Here is a 14928-nt window from a genome sequence, read left to right on the forward strand (position 1 = left end):
AGAGTTTACTTGGGACTTACAGTTTCAGAAGATTCAAGTTCATAACCATCATAGTGGAGAGCACAGCAGCAGGAAGACAGCATTGGAACTGGAGCAGTCGCAAAGAGCTCATGTCTGGAGAAACAAGCACAAGGAAGAGAGGGTATTATTGCAGGAAGTGGTGGGTTGAGATGTATCTTCTACTAAGAGTGAAGAGATTAAGACTACTTCCTAGCTGAGGATGATTTTGTTAAGGTACTAGAATAGGCTTTACAATTCATTGACAGATGTGGTTAAATTAAAATCCAGAATTAACCTTCACAAATCTAACCTTTGTGAACTTGACATATAGCTGCATCTGCTTGTGTCATCCTGAACTTCCAAGTCAAAACAAGAGCCATAGTTCCACCTGACATAATATAACTATCCCAGATACAACCTCAACTATGTTTTATATTTTGGAATAGGTAGCAATGTCCCTTGGGAGACATTCTTTTAGTGTCTCATAGCTTAAATATATAGCTAGTAATATTATCTCAATTGATATTCTATTACATGATAAAGAAATAGAGGAGAGAAAGCATAAACATTGCTTAATATATGTGTATATATGCACAAACACGTTCTTAACAAAGTAGGACAGCAACACTCATATCAGTTATAGTCCCCGGGTTTGCAACTGGTCACACTTGACCCTAGCTGGTATTTATAACTACTTTCCTTAGTACTTGTTCTATACTTGCCTTCAGCAAGCACCAATAGTATAGAAAGGATACACGGACCACAATTAAGCTTCCTTTATTGGTAACCTTTCAGCAAATATAATACATTATCAAAACGCAAAGTGACTTTGGGATGAAACCATTCCATTTTACACACTTTATTTAGAGTAATCTATTTTCATATTCATTCATTTTTACAACCCAGAAGTTACATCTGATTGTCAGTCTGTTTACCTCTCTGTCATTTCTTTGGTTTTGGAATTATGCTGTTCATATTAGCTGATAGCTCATCTTTCCACTTGTAATTCATTTTTTTCTTGTTCATGAATTTTGTACTTTTGACTAATCAATATACACTCTAACTCTGTATGCCAGGATAGCCTGAAACACTCTCTAGAGATCAAACCAGTCTTGAACTTGCATGGATCCTCTTGCTTCTATCTCTACATAAATTTTAATAAACAGAATTTTTGACATAATGAGCCATATAAAAACTGAAAGAATGACTGATTCTGGTAACCTAAGAGGAAACAGACTGATTCTCACTGAGCACCAATTGATGTTTAGTTTTTAAGTCATATCTGACAGGGAATGGTCTTGGTAACATTGGTGTCAGCTGCTCTTAGGACATGACCTCCAACACCTTGTCTGTAATGATAGTATAGGGTGCCACTTGGGTGCTTGCCCTGCATGAAAAATATGCTTATAGCTGCCAAATGATTCTTGTTCAATTTCAACTCACAAATGTTGCTTGACATTTGGGTATCTGAGGGCAAAATAATCATTATATCAAATCCCACGACCACATCAAGAAAGGTTAATGTTTCTTTCTGTCTCCAGGTTCCATGCTGAGTGTGCGCAAACTTTTAGGTAAGCACTCAATAAAACAAGTGCTGATGTATTAAAGCTTATATAAGACAGAAGTCATGGCAAAAGTGAATTAAAAGGGCAGGAAGAAATAATGTATTTTCTAAAATCTACTGTGTCACTCAACATCCCAGAGGCAGTTAGTTAATGTCAATTATCCGTGGATATTCCTCGGAATCAGATTCTATATATTCTAATCCATCTTCAGATTTTTTTTTATGTTGGAAAAATTGTTTTTCTCAGAGTTTTGTTCTTGGAAAGCATTAGGATGACAGAGCTGTCAGTTATGAAGAGTCAAATATCCTTTATATCTCAACTAAAGGAGTTCAGGGTTTAGATCAGACTGTCGTTGAACAAGCTGAGTCAGTAGTCAAAAGGGCCCACACCATCACCTTGAGAGGCCTTCAAGTATGTCACGCTCTTGCTCACAAGAAACAGCCTGGCTCTTGTGTGTCTCTCTTAAAATTGTTTGTCTGCTGGTAGTTTTGCTGTTTCTGATGATAACAAACCAGCCAGAGGAGCTCACTTATTCAAGCACACCACCTCTGTCCCACTCACCCACCCACACTCCCATGGCTCATTGCTGACACTCTGTGACCTGGGTTTCCAGGATTTTAGGCTAAGTGGGACACCTTTGTTCTCACATCAGCCTGTGATGGCTCATTCTCAAAGGTGTCTTTTATCCAGTGACATCTCACACCTCAAACAACCCATTTTTATCACAATCAACTTTGACCACTTAAAGATTTCTTTTCCCTTGAGTTACATGTGAAGGGCTGCCTTTGTTAGGTTTTGCTTTGTTTTGTTAGGAGGGCATAGTTCAAATAAAAACTGAGACAGATTACTGGAGTACAAGGTTTAATAGAAAAGTTGTTAACCCCGTGGGCAAACAGAGACAAGAGCCCTAGCACCAGAGACAGATGACATAGTGAAGACCTTTTGTAGAGGAATCAGAGAGTCCATGTGACAGACATGGAAATCTCTTTTTATGCCTTTCTGGGGAGGGGGAAGATTCTCAGTACAAGCCTGAAATTTGGCTTCCAGTAGGAGGCAGGGGTACTGGTAGGGAACAGGAAGGGTACACACTGATACCCCTTCTGATGTAAACTCACTTATCAGCTAAGAGATACTGGCACAATATTCTAGCCTCAAAAAATAAATTATATTTATTTTTATGAATTTTCAGAATGAGGTATGCTTATAGCTCACCAAAAAGTCACAGATAAGCAAGAGGAGCTGGGCTTGTTTCTCCCATAGCTGGCAGCAGGCACTGCCTTGTCTCAGAAAGCAAAGTTAAAAAGCTTCAAGCACTCTATGACTGAGTCCATGAATAGAACAAGGGATAACCGAAGCCTAGGATATCCCGAACCTGTGAAATAAGAAATTTGGGAGGCAGGGAGAACTATGGTAGAAGAGCACAAAAATTGAAACTCTTTGAAGTACCAGTCTATGGGAAAAGGGAGGCAGAAACCACTGTCTCATGCCAAAATGCCACGCCAGCCATTTTTGTTCTGTCTCTATGCTGGTGTCCCTTTCTGTAGAATGGTATATTAAAACCTGTTTGCTCTCACTAGCTTTATATTTGTTATTACACAACAAGGGTCTTGTTCCTCTCAGTTCTAGCATTACATTTTCCTTTTGAACCAAGTCAAAGGTTTGGCTTATAGGTTTAGTTGTTGAACTGAAGAGCTGTAAGAAAGAATGCAAACATGAATATTTACCACTGTTTCTTTGTGCTTATTTCACTGATTCACACTTATTCAAAAGCCATTTTGTGAACCTGCCACGTGCCAAGCACAGTTCTAAGAGTTGGACATACTAAAGAAAGACATGTGCCTGCCTTCAACAGGTTTGCATGCTCTGTGGAAAGAAAGTAAGCAAGGAATAAGAAAGTTTCAAACTTAACTATTGCATGAGGATGAAAAAAAACAGAAGTGATGTGATGTGATTGGGGGAGGGAGGACTCCTTCTAAAAACCAAAGTTTGCATTGTAACCTGAACACTGAAGAAACTGGCTGTCCGAGAATCAAGAAAAAGTGCTCCCAGCAGAGGGAAAGGAAAGTACATGGTCCTGTGGAATGTACAATGGACCTGTGCCTAGAACCAAGTGGGAAGGTCTGAGTGTCTGAAAACAGAAGACAATCATAAAATAGCACTGAAGCATTATGGGGGTGGTACCGTGGGACAGCCTTGGTGGAATGGTGTAAGGCTAGGTTAAATACTTACAGACTGCTAATTTTATATGTCTACTAAATTTGGACTCTGCAGAACAATTGTATTGGTCAGAATGCAGCCCAAGGCAATGCATGTTTATGCCTTTCACACTCGATTCTTTTTCTATGCCAGATGGTAGAGCACCGACCTGTGATTCCTTATCTGTAAAGATCTAGATATTGAGCATTTTAGGCTGTGTGAACTACATACAGTTTCTCATGCACACTATTTTATTACTTTTTAAAAAGTATTCTTCAAAAACATAGAAACCATTTAGAATGAAGAATGTTCATAAACAGGCGCATTAGAGTTCACCTGCGGTAGTTTGTTCCTTGCTAGACTTAAAGTGAGCATAGCACATTCTTAACTTAAAATTACTCCAGCCTACTGGGAGAGAAAACAAGAAATGATAACACAGAATGACCTGCTCAGCTTCCCAGCAGCTGAGAGGACTCAGGAGAGTGCTCACTCCAACATTAGAACACTAAATTATGGTTAGGTAAAAGGTGGTGCCCAAGCAGTGGCTATATAAAGAAAAAGGTGAGTACCCCAGATAGAAAGACTTCACTGGCAAAGGCCTGAAACGACAGACTAAAATATTCACATCTCTCCATTACTTCTAGAATCAAGGGTAATAGACTCAAATGCTATAGAGATTAGGCACAGGGATCAGAGTGGAGCTGGATATGGGAGAAGCCACGAGGCTGCACATCTTAGTGTCAGCATCCTTGGTGTCAGCATCAGGACCACAGTAGGCAGCAGGGAATGGTGTCCCATTTAAAGTAGTAGCTAGCTACAGAAGACTTTTCTTAGACTGTCAGTCCCCAAATCATGACACTGAGATTTATTATTAGTTATGAATGTTTGACCATTGTTTAGGCTTACCCCGAAAGCTCTTATAACTTGTGTTAACCTGTTTGTCTTCATCTACACTTTGCCTCAGGGGTTTTAATCTTTTTTTCTGTATGTCCTACATTCCCTGCCTCCTCTATGGCTGGCTGGCCCTTGGCACCTCCATTTTTCTCTCCCTTGTTCTTTCTTCTTTTTGAGCCTAAATTCTTTTTTTTCTTTTTTTTTTTTTAGATTTTTTTTATTAAGAAAAGAAGAAAAAAAACATAAACAAAAAACAAGTTTCCACCTCCTCCCAGCCTCCCATTTCCCTCCCCCTCCTCCCACCCTTCTCCCCCTCCTCCCACCCTTCTCCCCCTCCCCCCACTCCTCTCCCCCTCCCTCTCCAGTCCACAGAGCAGTCCGGGTTCCCTGCCCTGTGGTAAGTCCTAGGTCCTCCCCGCTCCGTCCATATCTAGGAAGGTGAACATCCAAACTGGCTAGGCTTCCACAAAGCCAGCACATTAAGTAGGATCAAAACCCCGTGCCATTGTCCTTGGCGTCTCATCAGCCCTCATTGTTCGCCATGTTCAGAGAGTCCGGTTTTATCCCATGCTTTTTCGGTCACAGTCCAGCTGGCCTTGGTGAGCTCCCAGTAGATCAGCTCCACTGTCTCAGTGGGTAGGTGCCTTAGGCAGGAAAGGAGAAATAAATGTAACACATCTTTACATACACAAATGCAACATAAATAAATGTTCCACATCTTTAAGTAGTTAAATAAATGCAGCATTAACAAGTGTAGCACATCTTTACATAGTTAAAGTAATATTCCACAACAGCTAACACTTAGCTTCTACTACCTAGAGATAAACCAATGTTGACAAAATATGACTATTTCAAGGGACAGAAGTTTAGATTCAAATATGAAATCTTCATATATTGTCAAAAATATATTGTCAAAAAATCTTCATATATATGGTTGTTTGTTTTCTATAATCCTAAATACTATGAGTGTAAATATGAGCACCTAGAAAAATATGCTTGTAAATCAACTTTTGCTTAAGTGGTCTCTGGTTTGTAGACTTTATATAATGATCAGATTTGAGAATAAACGGACCAATCAGGGCCTGGTATGCTGGTGGTAAATAAGCAGGAGCAAAGAAGGAGTGATGAAGGAAAAGGAGAAGAAGACAAGAAAGAATAAGAGAATAAGAAAGAAGACCCTGTGCATCAGGGCTAGATGATACAAATAGGCTTCATCCCTGAAGAGTAAGTTGGTTTTCTCAGTCAAATAAGTCCACTCATTCATTCTTTCAACCAATATTTGTTGAAAGCCTGCTGCCATGTTACTTTTCCTAGGAAGACATGAACAAGTGACTATTTATCCCAGACAGGGCATCAACAACAGACCAAAGAAATGATTTCACCCATGTCCAGCTTGATAGGACTAATACATTGATTGAGTTACTTATCAGGAGCATGACTGGTTCAAAGACAGATGCATCACTGCAAAGCGCATATTCAGTATGGGTAACAATTCATGAAAGCTGCATCCCTGGAGCTCCCTGACCAACTTGCAGGCAGCTCCACAGCTTAGCTGTATTAACCCTTATATTCCCTTTTTGCCTTAATATCCATTTCCACTGAAGCATGTGTAGATAATTTGCAGTTTTCATTGTGGTCCCCCTTTCCCTTACTGCCCACTGTGAGCTAACTTCTGTCTATATCAACACCCCCCTCCCCTGTGGCTGTTTATTCAGATCTGTGTTCCCTAGGAAAAGCATTACTATATCTATAAGCAGCCATCTCCAGCAGCTGCTCCAAGGTTATAGTCTCTTCCAGGATGAGTGCTGGGCATTCGAAGTGGAAGCTGAGACCTCATCATCTTAGGTTTCCAGTCCAATCAGTGGCTTTAGAGCAGGAAGAGGAAATCAGAGATTAAGGGGCTCCTGTCTGTGGATGGGTAGAGGATGGATGAGGATGGATAAAGCCTCATCTGGTGCTCAAGCTATGCATACTATGCTCAGACTGGCTCTGCTCACCAACCCCTGTCCACCTGACCAAAGCAGTAGCTCCAAATCCCCACGCTTTCATGGTAGCATTGCTGGGAATGTAGACGCCCCAGAACACCTAGAAGGAAGGTCCCCCAGACAGTCATGATGTACCCAGGACCTTAGGGCTTCCTGTTTTTTTCTACTTTTATGTCCCACTGAAGGCAGGAGAGTAGGAATCTTCCTTCGTTGGATGTTCTGATTAGATATAGAGAGGAATCTTGGGAGTAACAAAATGTTAAATTTGTGTGTAACAAGTCTGCCTCCTCCTCCCCAGGCTGCTGTGAAAGCATGCATCGTCCTGGCAGATGATTATGTATGAGAGCAAAACAGACAACAAAGGAGGAAGAGCGGATGGTCAAGGCTGCCTCTTCTACTTACTTGATCAGAGGCTACTGCTTCACAAAGTGACTGGTTTACTGCTATACCTCCAACTGTCAAGCTTTGTCTTCTGTTCACATGCAGAGTTTTGTGGCAGGTATAAATAGCCAGTTTTCTGGGGGAAAAAAAAAGTCATAAGTGCCCCAGTCAGTCTGGAAAGATAACGCCTGAGCCCACAGTTGCCTGTGGTCACACAGCCCATCCACATTAGAATTCCTCCTACCACTGATCGTTTTACAGAGCCACCATAGGAGGCAGTTGTTACTACATTGCTTGGGAATGGGTAATTTGAATTTGAGGTACTCACTGTCCAGGGAGGCTTGTTGGATCTACAAAGTGTCTAGTCTCTGGGATCTTGGAAATATGTGGCCCCTCCCTGGCTGCAGAATGAAGCCACTGCACCCCACATCTCTCCACAGGATAACAGAGGTCAAGGAACTCCCTTGAGTCCCTGCTAGGTCAATTTTTCTAAGATTTTCCCTATCCCACTAAGTTCCACAGCCTTTATAATATGAGATGTTGTGGAATCCATCTAATGCCCCTGATATAGAGATGGTTACATCTAAGGGACATAATGAGTCTTTCAGGGGAACAGGATACCTAGGGATCTTTTGCTAGTGAGTTTATAGCTTTTGGGTGGCAAAAAGATTTAAATGGGTTACCTTAAGTACTGGGTCTATGACTTATGGGAGTGGAAACCATTAGAGAACTAATGTGTTGGACTGGCTGGGCCACCCTGTATGGAGCAAATCACTAGAAGAATGAGAATTCAGGAAGCTCCAGTAACTAAAAGTCAGCATAGCCCCGAAGAGGCGAGCCATCAGCCCTCCTGGTCAGGGGCAGGGACTGTGATCTGACTGAGAACATGAGCATTTCCAGCTCACTGAGGGCCAAGAGTAGCTAGAAATGCCTTCTGAGAAGGCTAGCTTTGTTTCAGAGACTATACTTTCGAATGCACTGAAGGATTTGGAAGAAATGTGCTGTAGCTTAAAAGACAGGAAGTAAGATGATAGCTTCTTTTTCTTAGCCAAATTCCCACCTCTACAGGAAACCCTGGACGAACACCTGCTTGTATTAGCAGGGGGAACAAAACAGGATTCTGCCACAATCTACAGCTGGGAAGATCCCAAGGGGCAAGAGACATGTGTGTCTCTGGAGAATGGTACCCAGTGGTGGAGGAGCCTCCAAGACTGAATCCCTTGGGAGATGACTTACTAATTGAGGTTAAGCCATGCCTAGAATATTGGGTTGGGAGGGAGGAAGACAAGATTCTGGGCCCCAGGCCAAGCTCATGGGAAGCTAGCCAGCTATTGAAGCTGAAGGGTAGGTAGAAAAACCCAGACTAGACTCAGGAAGATCAGTGTGAGCAGGGTCAGTTGAGGGAAGGAAAATTAAAGTCATTTTTATGGAAAGAAAATATGTAGTGGATAATTGGGAAGAAAATATCCAGAGGATAATTAAAAAGTGTGAGAACTAAGCTGCTGTTTTTTTTTTTTTTTTTTTTTAGAGAAAAGGACCCTTCTACGCCTACCCCCCACCAAAGGTCCCTCTGCTTCTAGCCAGAAAGACCCAATGTCCTGCTCTAAGCCATTCTCACCTATTATACACACTGTGGAATATCACCCCCTGTTAGGAACTAAGGTCCCTGTATCCATCTCTGAGTCTGTTCCATTCAAGGTGCATTAGGCATGGGTCTCTATCACCCCTACCCAGAGAAGGTGTAGCATGAACTGGTGAAACCCCACATACTTGGATAGTTAGTATTTCCCACCACCTAGTAGTGAAAGAGAAAATGAACTTCCAGACAGCTGGGTTTCTAGTGGGCACTGAGTATCTGAAAACTACTTATGGATTCTATAAGGAAAGTTTGATCATTCTGTAGCATAAAATTAATGGAGTTATTTTTCATCTTTATTTTTCACTCATTTAATTATTCTTTCAAATAGAAAAACAATATTTGATATGTGCCTGCATCTGCAATTGCTGAATTTACTTTATAACCGTCCTCTTGCAAACACACCACATTGCTCTATTATGAATTCACTAAAGAGAAACTGCATGTTGATTTATGACCTTATTTTTATAACATTATAAAGTGGATAAATTACATTAGTGCTGCATCATTTTAATCTTAACTTGACTGATTTTATTATCTATCCCACATGATGGTTTCCATAATTTTTTCTCCAGTGGCATTTACAAGAGTCCTTGAAATGCTTATTAGCATGTTTGGGTGAATTGGAAAAAGCAAACAATGTTGCCAGAAAGCAAGAGTGACATGGATAAATGATATTGAAGGGAGGACTGGACCTGCCAATTAGATTATACAATAGGTGTCATATATATTTAATAAACTAGATTTATAGTTCCATGGTTTGCCTGAAAATATATTCAAAGTACATGATAAGAAGAAAGTTCTATAGCATAAATGCACTGTGGAAGTTGAATTAGATCCCCTTCATTTTTTAAAAAGATGTCTGGCTAAACAAGTTTTCTAAGTGAAAGACCACTGGAATTGTTAATAGAAAGTAATATCATAAAAGTTTCTATATGATTCCCACTAATTGAAAAAGAGAAAAATTCTTTACAAAATGAATAACAATTAATTTTCCAAGTCAAGCCAGGTGGCCTTCTATTCTTTGCTTGTAACAACATTAACATAATTTTGATAAATCTCTGTGTAAGTTTTGCCGAGTTACTCAGAAAGTTCAAAGACTCAGGTGACACTGACGAGCAAACTTTATTTCTATGTACTTCTTATGTGAACACATTTTGTTAGTGCTCATCAATACAAAAAGAAGAATATTATAAAGCAATAGATGCTGGGTTCCCCACACTGCATAGTTGTGGAGATATAGTAAATGATTAAAGTTTCACCGCTCCTACTCCTGATAAGGTTACTTAATGTTAATGAAATTCTTAGTATGTATTTTTACTTTTCAACAATTATGTACTAATAATTACAATGATAATGTAGTGTAGAACATCATCTTAGTATACCACTTTAAATATCATTATGATGATGATAATGATGATGATGTAGGGGCCTGTGGGGGTGTCTGGGTGCTTATGGTCACAGTCGTGAGGAGATCGAATAAAATCTTTTAAAAATCAGCTTGCCTTCATTGTAATATAAGCAGTAAAGATGTCTCAAAAAGTCATAAAAATCATGCTACTATCATCTAAAAATACCATATAGTACATATAAGACTGTGTATAAATATGCATATGTAGTTTAATGAAATTTTGTCATCTGGGCTGACAATGCTCCTTCCAAACCACCTAACAAAAATCCCAACACCAGGCATGAGAAATCCTCATTTGAGCTGTTAGTCAGGATTGTCCAAAAGATTTCCAAACGTTACAGGCTATTACTATTGAAATGGAACTCACTATTGCTGAAGACACCATGCACTTCACAGGGCCCAGAGAATTTGTTTTGAAGCTGTGTCTACTAACTTATGTCAGAAGCTATATCCACAAAGTCTTACTGCCCCAAAACAACAACAGGAATGTCCAAATGGATGGAAGAAAGACCACAAGCTCTCAACAAAGAACTATAGGCAACAAAGCAATATTTGGAGTGGGAGAAATAATTTTACCCAGGGAAGAACACACCAATCAGTTATTCAATACTAAATGGTCAGCCTTGAAAACATGCATAAAGATGACATTATACAGACTAAAATGGTTATATTTAGGAATAGGGATATGTGTGTGTGTGTGTGTGTGTGTGTGTGTGTGTGTGTGCATGTAACAATACAAGAAAAAAAACACCATAAATTTTAAAGAGAGAAAAGAGGGTTTGGATGGAGGAAAGGGAAAGAGGAAATGATGATATTATAATTGCAAAGAGAAAAGAAAAAAAATTCTAAAAATATTTGTACAATGTAAGTCAGTAAAAATAAGCCTTCTCCTTCCAGCATGAGGTCTGAGGACTGAGCTCAGGTTATCACGCTTGAGTGGTAAATCCTTTCACACTCTGAGCCGTCTTGTTGTTTTGAGTTGGCATGTAGGTAATGCCTTTCATTATGACATTTACAAGCATGTATGTCAGTATGATCTATTCTTATTTGTTGCCTTCCTCCTCCCTGACTGCCCCCATCTTTCCCTGCTATCGTCTCAGTGTTCACCATCCCCAAATAGTATTTTTTAGATGAATGAAGAAAACCATATATTATGACCTTGAAGTTCCATTGATACATCTTTAAATTCTACATTTCCATATTTTTTGAAATTCTAGCCATTTTATTCTGATCCCCCTAAAGCCACACATTACATGATCAAAACACAGTTGGTTTTCATGCCTGTTTGTAATGTGAAGACTTTTCCATCTGGCTTCTTACACTTGGAAATGTACAGCTAACAACTTTCCGTGTCATAAGAGGAAGAGCAGAGAAAAAAATGTATAGAAAAATACATTTCTGTTTTTACAGGCATAGTAGAAACCATATTTTTCATAACTATTTTAGCAGAAGAAACAATGTTGAAGATAGACATATACTGTGCACAGATTGCACTCCAACTGATGTCTAGGGCAACTGGACACACATCTCAAAGAACACAAACACAGACCAGGAGATCTTGGAAGACCCTAAAGATGGAGTCATCCAGCTCCTTCACACCAGCACTATTCTATAAATGAGAAAACTGAATCAAGAGAATTACAGTAAACCATACTCATCAAACCTCTTACTCTTGCCCAAGACATGCAGAGAGAATTCCAGACATCCTCACTTACCCCCATCTCCATTCTTCATAGTGACAGAGACCCACACTAGTGGTCAGTACATAAAGTTAATGCCACCGCGACACACACCCTTCTTGACTTCCTCAAAAGTTTGGGTATCTTATTATCTGTCTGTTCACAAAGACTTGATAGCTGTCTTCTATTGAAACTGTTATGGATGGTTTTGTGTGTCAACTTGACCCAAGGTAGAGTCATCAGAGGAAGGAGTTTCAGTTGAGAAAATACCTCCATGAGATCCAGCTGTAAGGCATTTTCTTAATTATTGAACAATGAGGGAGGGCCCAGCTAATGGTGGGTGGTGTCATCCCTAGGCTTCTGGTCCTGGGTTCTGGAAGAAAGCAAGCTAAACAAGCCAGGGGAATCAAGACAGTAAGCAGCACCCCTCCATGGCTTCTGCATCAGCTCCTGCCTCCAGTGTTCTGTCCTGTTTGAATTCATATCCTGAGTTGCTTAAGTGATAAACAACAATGCTGAAGTATAAACCAAATAAACCCTTTCCTCCCCAGCTTGGCTTTTTGATCATGATGTTTGTTGCAGCAATAGAAACCTTAACAAACACAGGGCAGGGAACCCTGACTGCTCTTTGGACTGGAGAGGGAGGGGGAGAGGAGTGGGAGGAGGGGGAGTAGGATGGAAGGAGGGGGAGAAGGGTGGGAGGAGGGGGAGGGAAATGGGAGGCTGGGAGGAGGTGGAAACTTGTTTTTTTTTCTTCCTTTTCTCAATAAAAAAAAAGAAAAAAGAAATCTTAACAAAGTCAGCAACATTATCCAAATTGCTGGGGCTGCTGTGACAGAGACCACAGCCCACAAAGCCAATGCAGATGGACAATAGGGGGGGAAGTAGGTCTCCATGGGAGGAAACTACATGAAGATCTAAGAGAGCCAAGACAGAGAAGGAAGCACTTCCCTAAATGCCTGTACTCCAGCAGGATGCCACAAGGCTCTGTTCAGCCATACTCCTTTCAAAAGGAAATTCTTCAAATGAGTTTGCCTTTGTTTTTCTAAACTGAAGCCTTCAATGGACAGGGTCTTCTCCTTAAGACACCATCCTATTTTCCCAGTACAGAGCATAAGATAAGATTTTCTTTTACTTACCCAATCTCTAACCAAGTCCACATCTTTCAGCTCCACTGAATTCTCATATTCTCTCTCTCTCTCTCTCTCTTTCTTCTTCTTCTTCTTCTTCTTCTTCTTCTTCTTCTTCTTCTTCTTCTTCTTCTTCCTCTTCTCTCTCTCTCCCTCTCCTCCTCTTCTTCTTCTTCTTCTTCTTCTTCTTCTTCTTCTTCCTCCTCCTCCTTCTTCTTCTTCTTCTTCTTCTCTCTCTCTCTCTCTCTCTCTCTCTCTCTCTCTCTCTCTCTGTGTATCTTCAATGACAACAGTGGGCAATAGCTATCTATACACAGCCTCAACACTGTATTGCATAACAGTTTTCTCAGAGACAGGAGCATTCTATCTTGCTGGAAAGTTCTTTTAGCAGGAAGGCATAAAACTCAGAGAGCTTCAAGAAGTCCCTGAAACTTACCAGGTTCACTAGGCAACTCCCTTCCAGAGTAAGCACTGAAAGCTGAGAGTCCCTTTCCAACTAATAAAGCTGCAAAGAAGACTCTCAGACAATCCACACATGTTGCTAAGAAGACTCTGAGACCAGATCAAACTGTCTGAAAGAAGCAGAAACCATCGAAACCTGGAAGGGGTTTAGATTGACTGAGGTACCTGGAAGGGACACCCTCCAACCTGTTAAGCTATGCAGTGTGCTCCAGGTTCCCAGATCTTGTAGGCAGTAACCCATGTTGAGCTGGACTTTAGTGATACAGCTACCTTTAAGTCATTTCTGCTCCTGTAAGTAAACTCTCACTCATATTACTGTATGCAAACTCAATTAAACTTATAGTTCACCAAGTTGGATGTTTGAGGTATCTTACTTTGGTCTGTCATAATCTTCCTATCTGGGGTAAGTAGAAGCTTGTGTTGTATATACCCAGTTACACACATATGGTGCTGACTTGAAATGTCATTTGCTACAAGAGTCCATTATTTTTTAATTTAGACTCAATTAAGATTTTAAGGAACAGGCAGAATGGAGACACATTCATGTTACAACATCATACAATTGGCTTTGTTCTCCTCTGAAAGCTCATAAAGATGGCCCCTAAAGTTCACATTTCTTTTGGCATTCTGGTCTTCCAAATGCATACCAGAATGGTCCCTTAAGATCCACTGTAGCCTTCAACAGCCTCTCTAGCCTGAAGCTCTAAGCAACTCCATATTCTTCCTGCAAACCATCTCCAAAGGCCTATTAACCACAAAGTCAGTTATCACTGCAGTGACCCCAATTCTTAGTACCCATTTTCTATGCTAGTTAGTTTTCTTATTTCTGTGTCAAAAAGTCCAACAAGAAGCACCTCAAGAGAAGGATTTGTTTGGAGTCAAGGTCTGAGTTACTGTCTACAATGAGGAAGGCATGAGTGCAGGTAGCTTACATCTGTTGTGATAAAAATGTTAGGTGGCTTACAGGAAACAGAGAGAAGAAAATGCTGTCACTCGGCATCTTCCTCAGTCCTCCACCCTGCGTTCAATCTGGAACCCCAGGCTATGATTTGGTGCCTCCCACCTTCAGTACGGGTCTTCCTATTTCTGTTGATCTGCTCGGGAAACACCCTTACAGCTAGATCCAAAAGTGAGCTTCTCTCATATCCCAGTCCTTCTTAATATAATCAAGTAGATTTAAATGAAGCATCACAAGTTCAAACCAAAGGCATTAGAAGAATATGAACTTATAAACATGGATGTCAAAACTCTCAACCAAATATTGGCAAGTTAAATGCGGGATGAGTAGAAGAAATTATTCAGTGTGACCGAGTAGTATTTGTTAGAGGTATGCAATTCTGATTCAACATTCAAAAATCCAATTAGTGTCATTTACTGCATGATGAAAGAACAGTCACATGATCAAATCAATAATAACAAAAACATGGTTGAAAATCCAAGACTCATTTGTAATTTCAAAAGGAAATTCTTAGCAAACTAGGAATACAGGGAAATATCCTCAATTAGATTTTAAAAAAAATGCTATGAAAAATCAATAGGTACACTTTTATTTAATAAGAGAACCTAATGTGTCCTCTGTCACCATTCCC

This window comes from Microtus oregoni, unplaced genomic scaffold (assembly GCF_018167655.1).
Source record: "Microtus oregoni isolate MIOR12 unplaced genomic scaffold, Mior012 000139F_ref0000186, whole genome shotgun sequence".
Lineage (NCBI taxonomy): Eukaryota > Metazoa > Chordata > Mammalia > Rodentia > Cricetidae > Microtus > Microtus oregoni.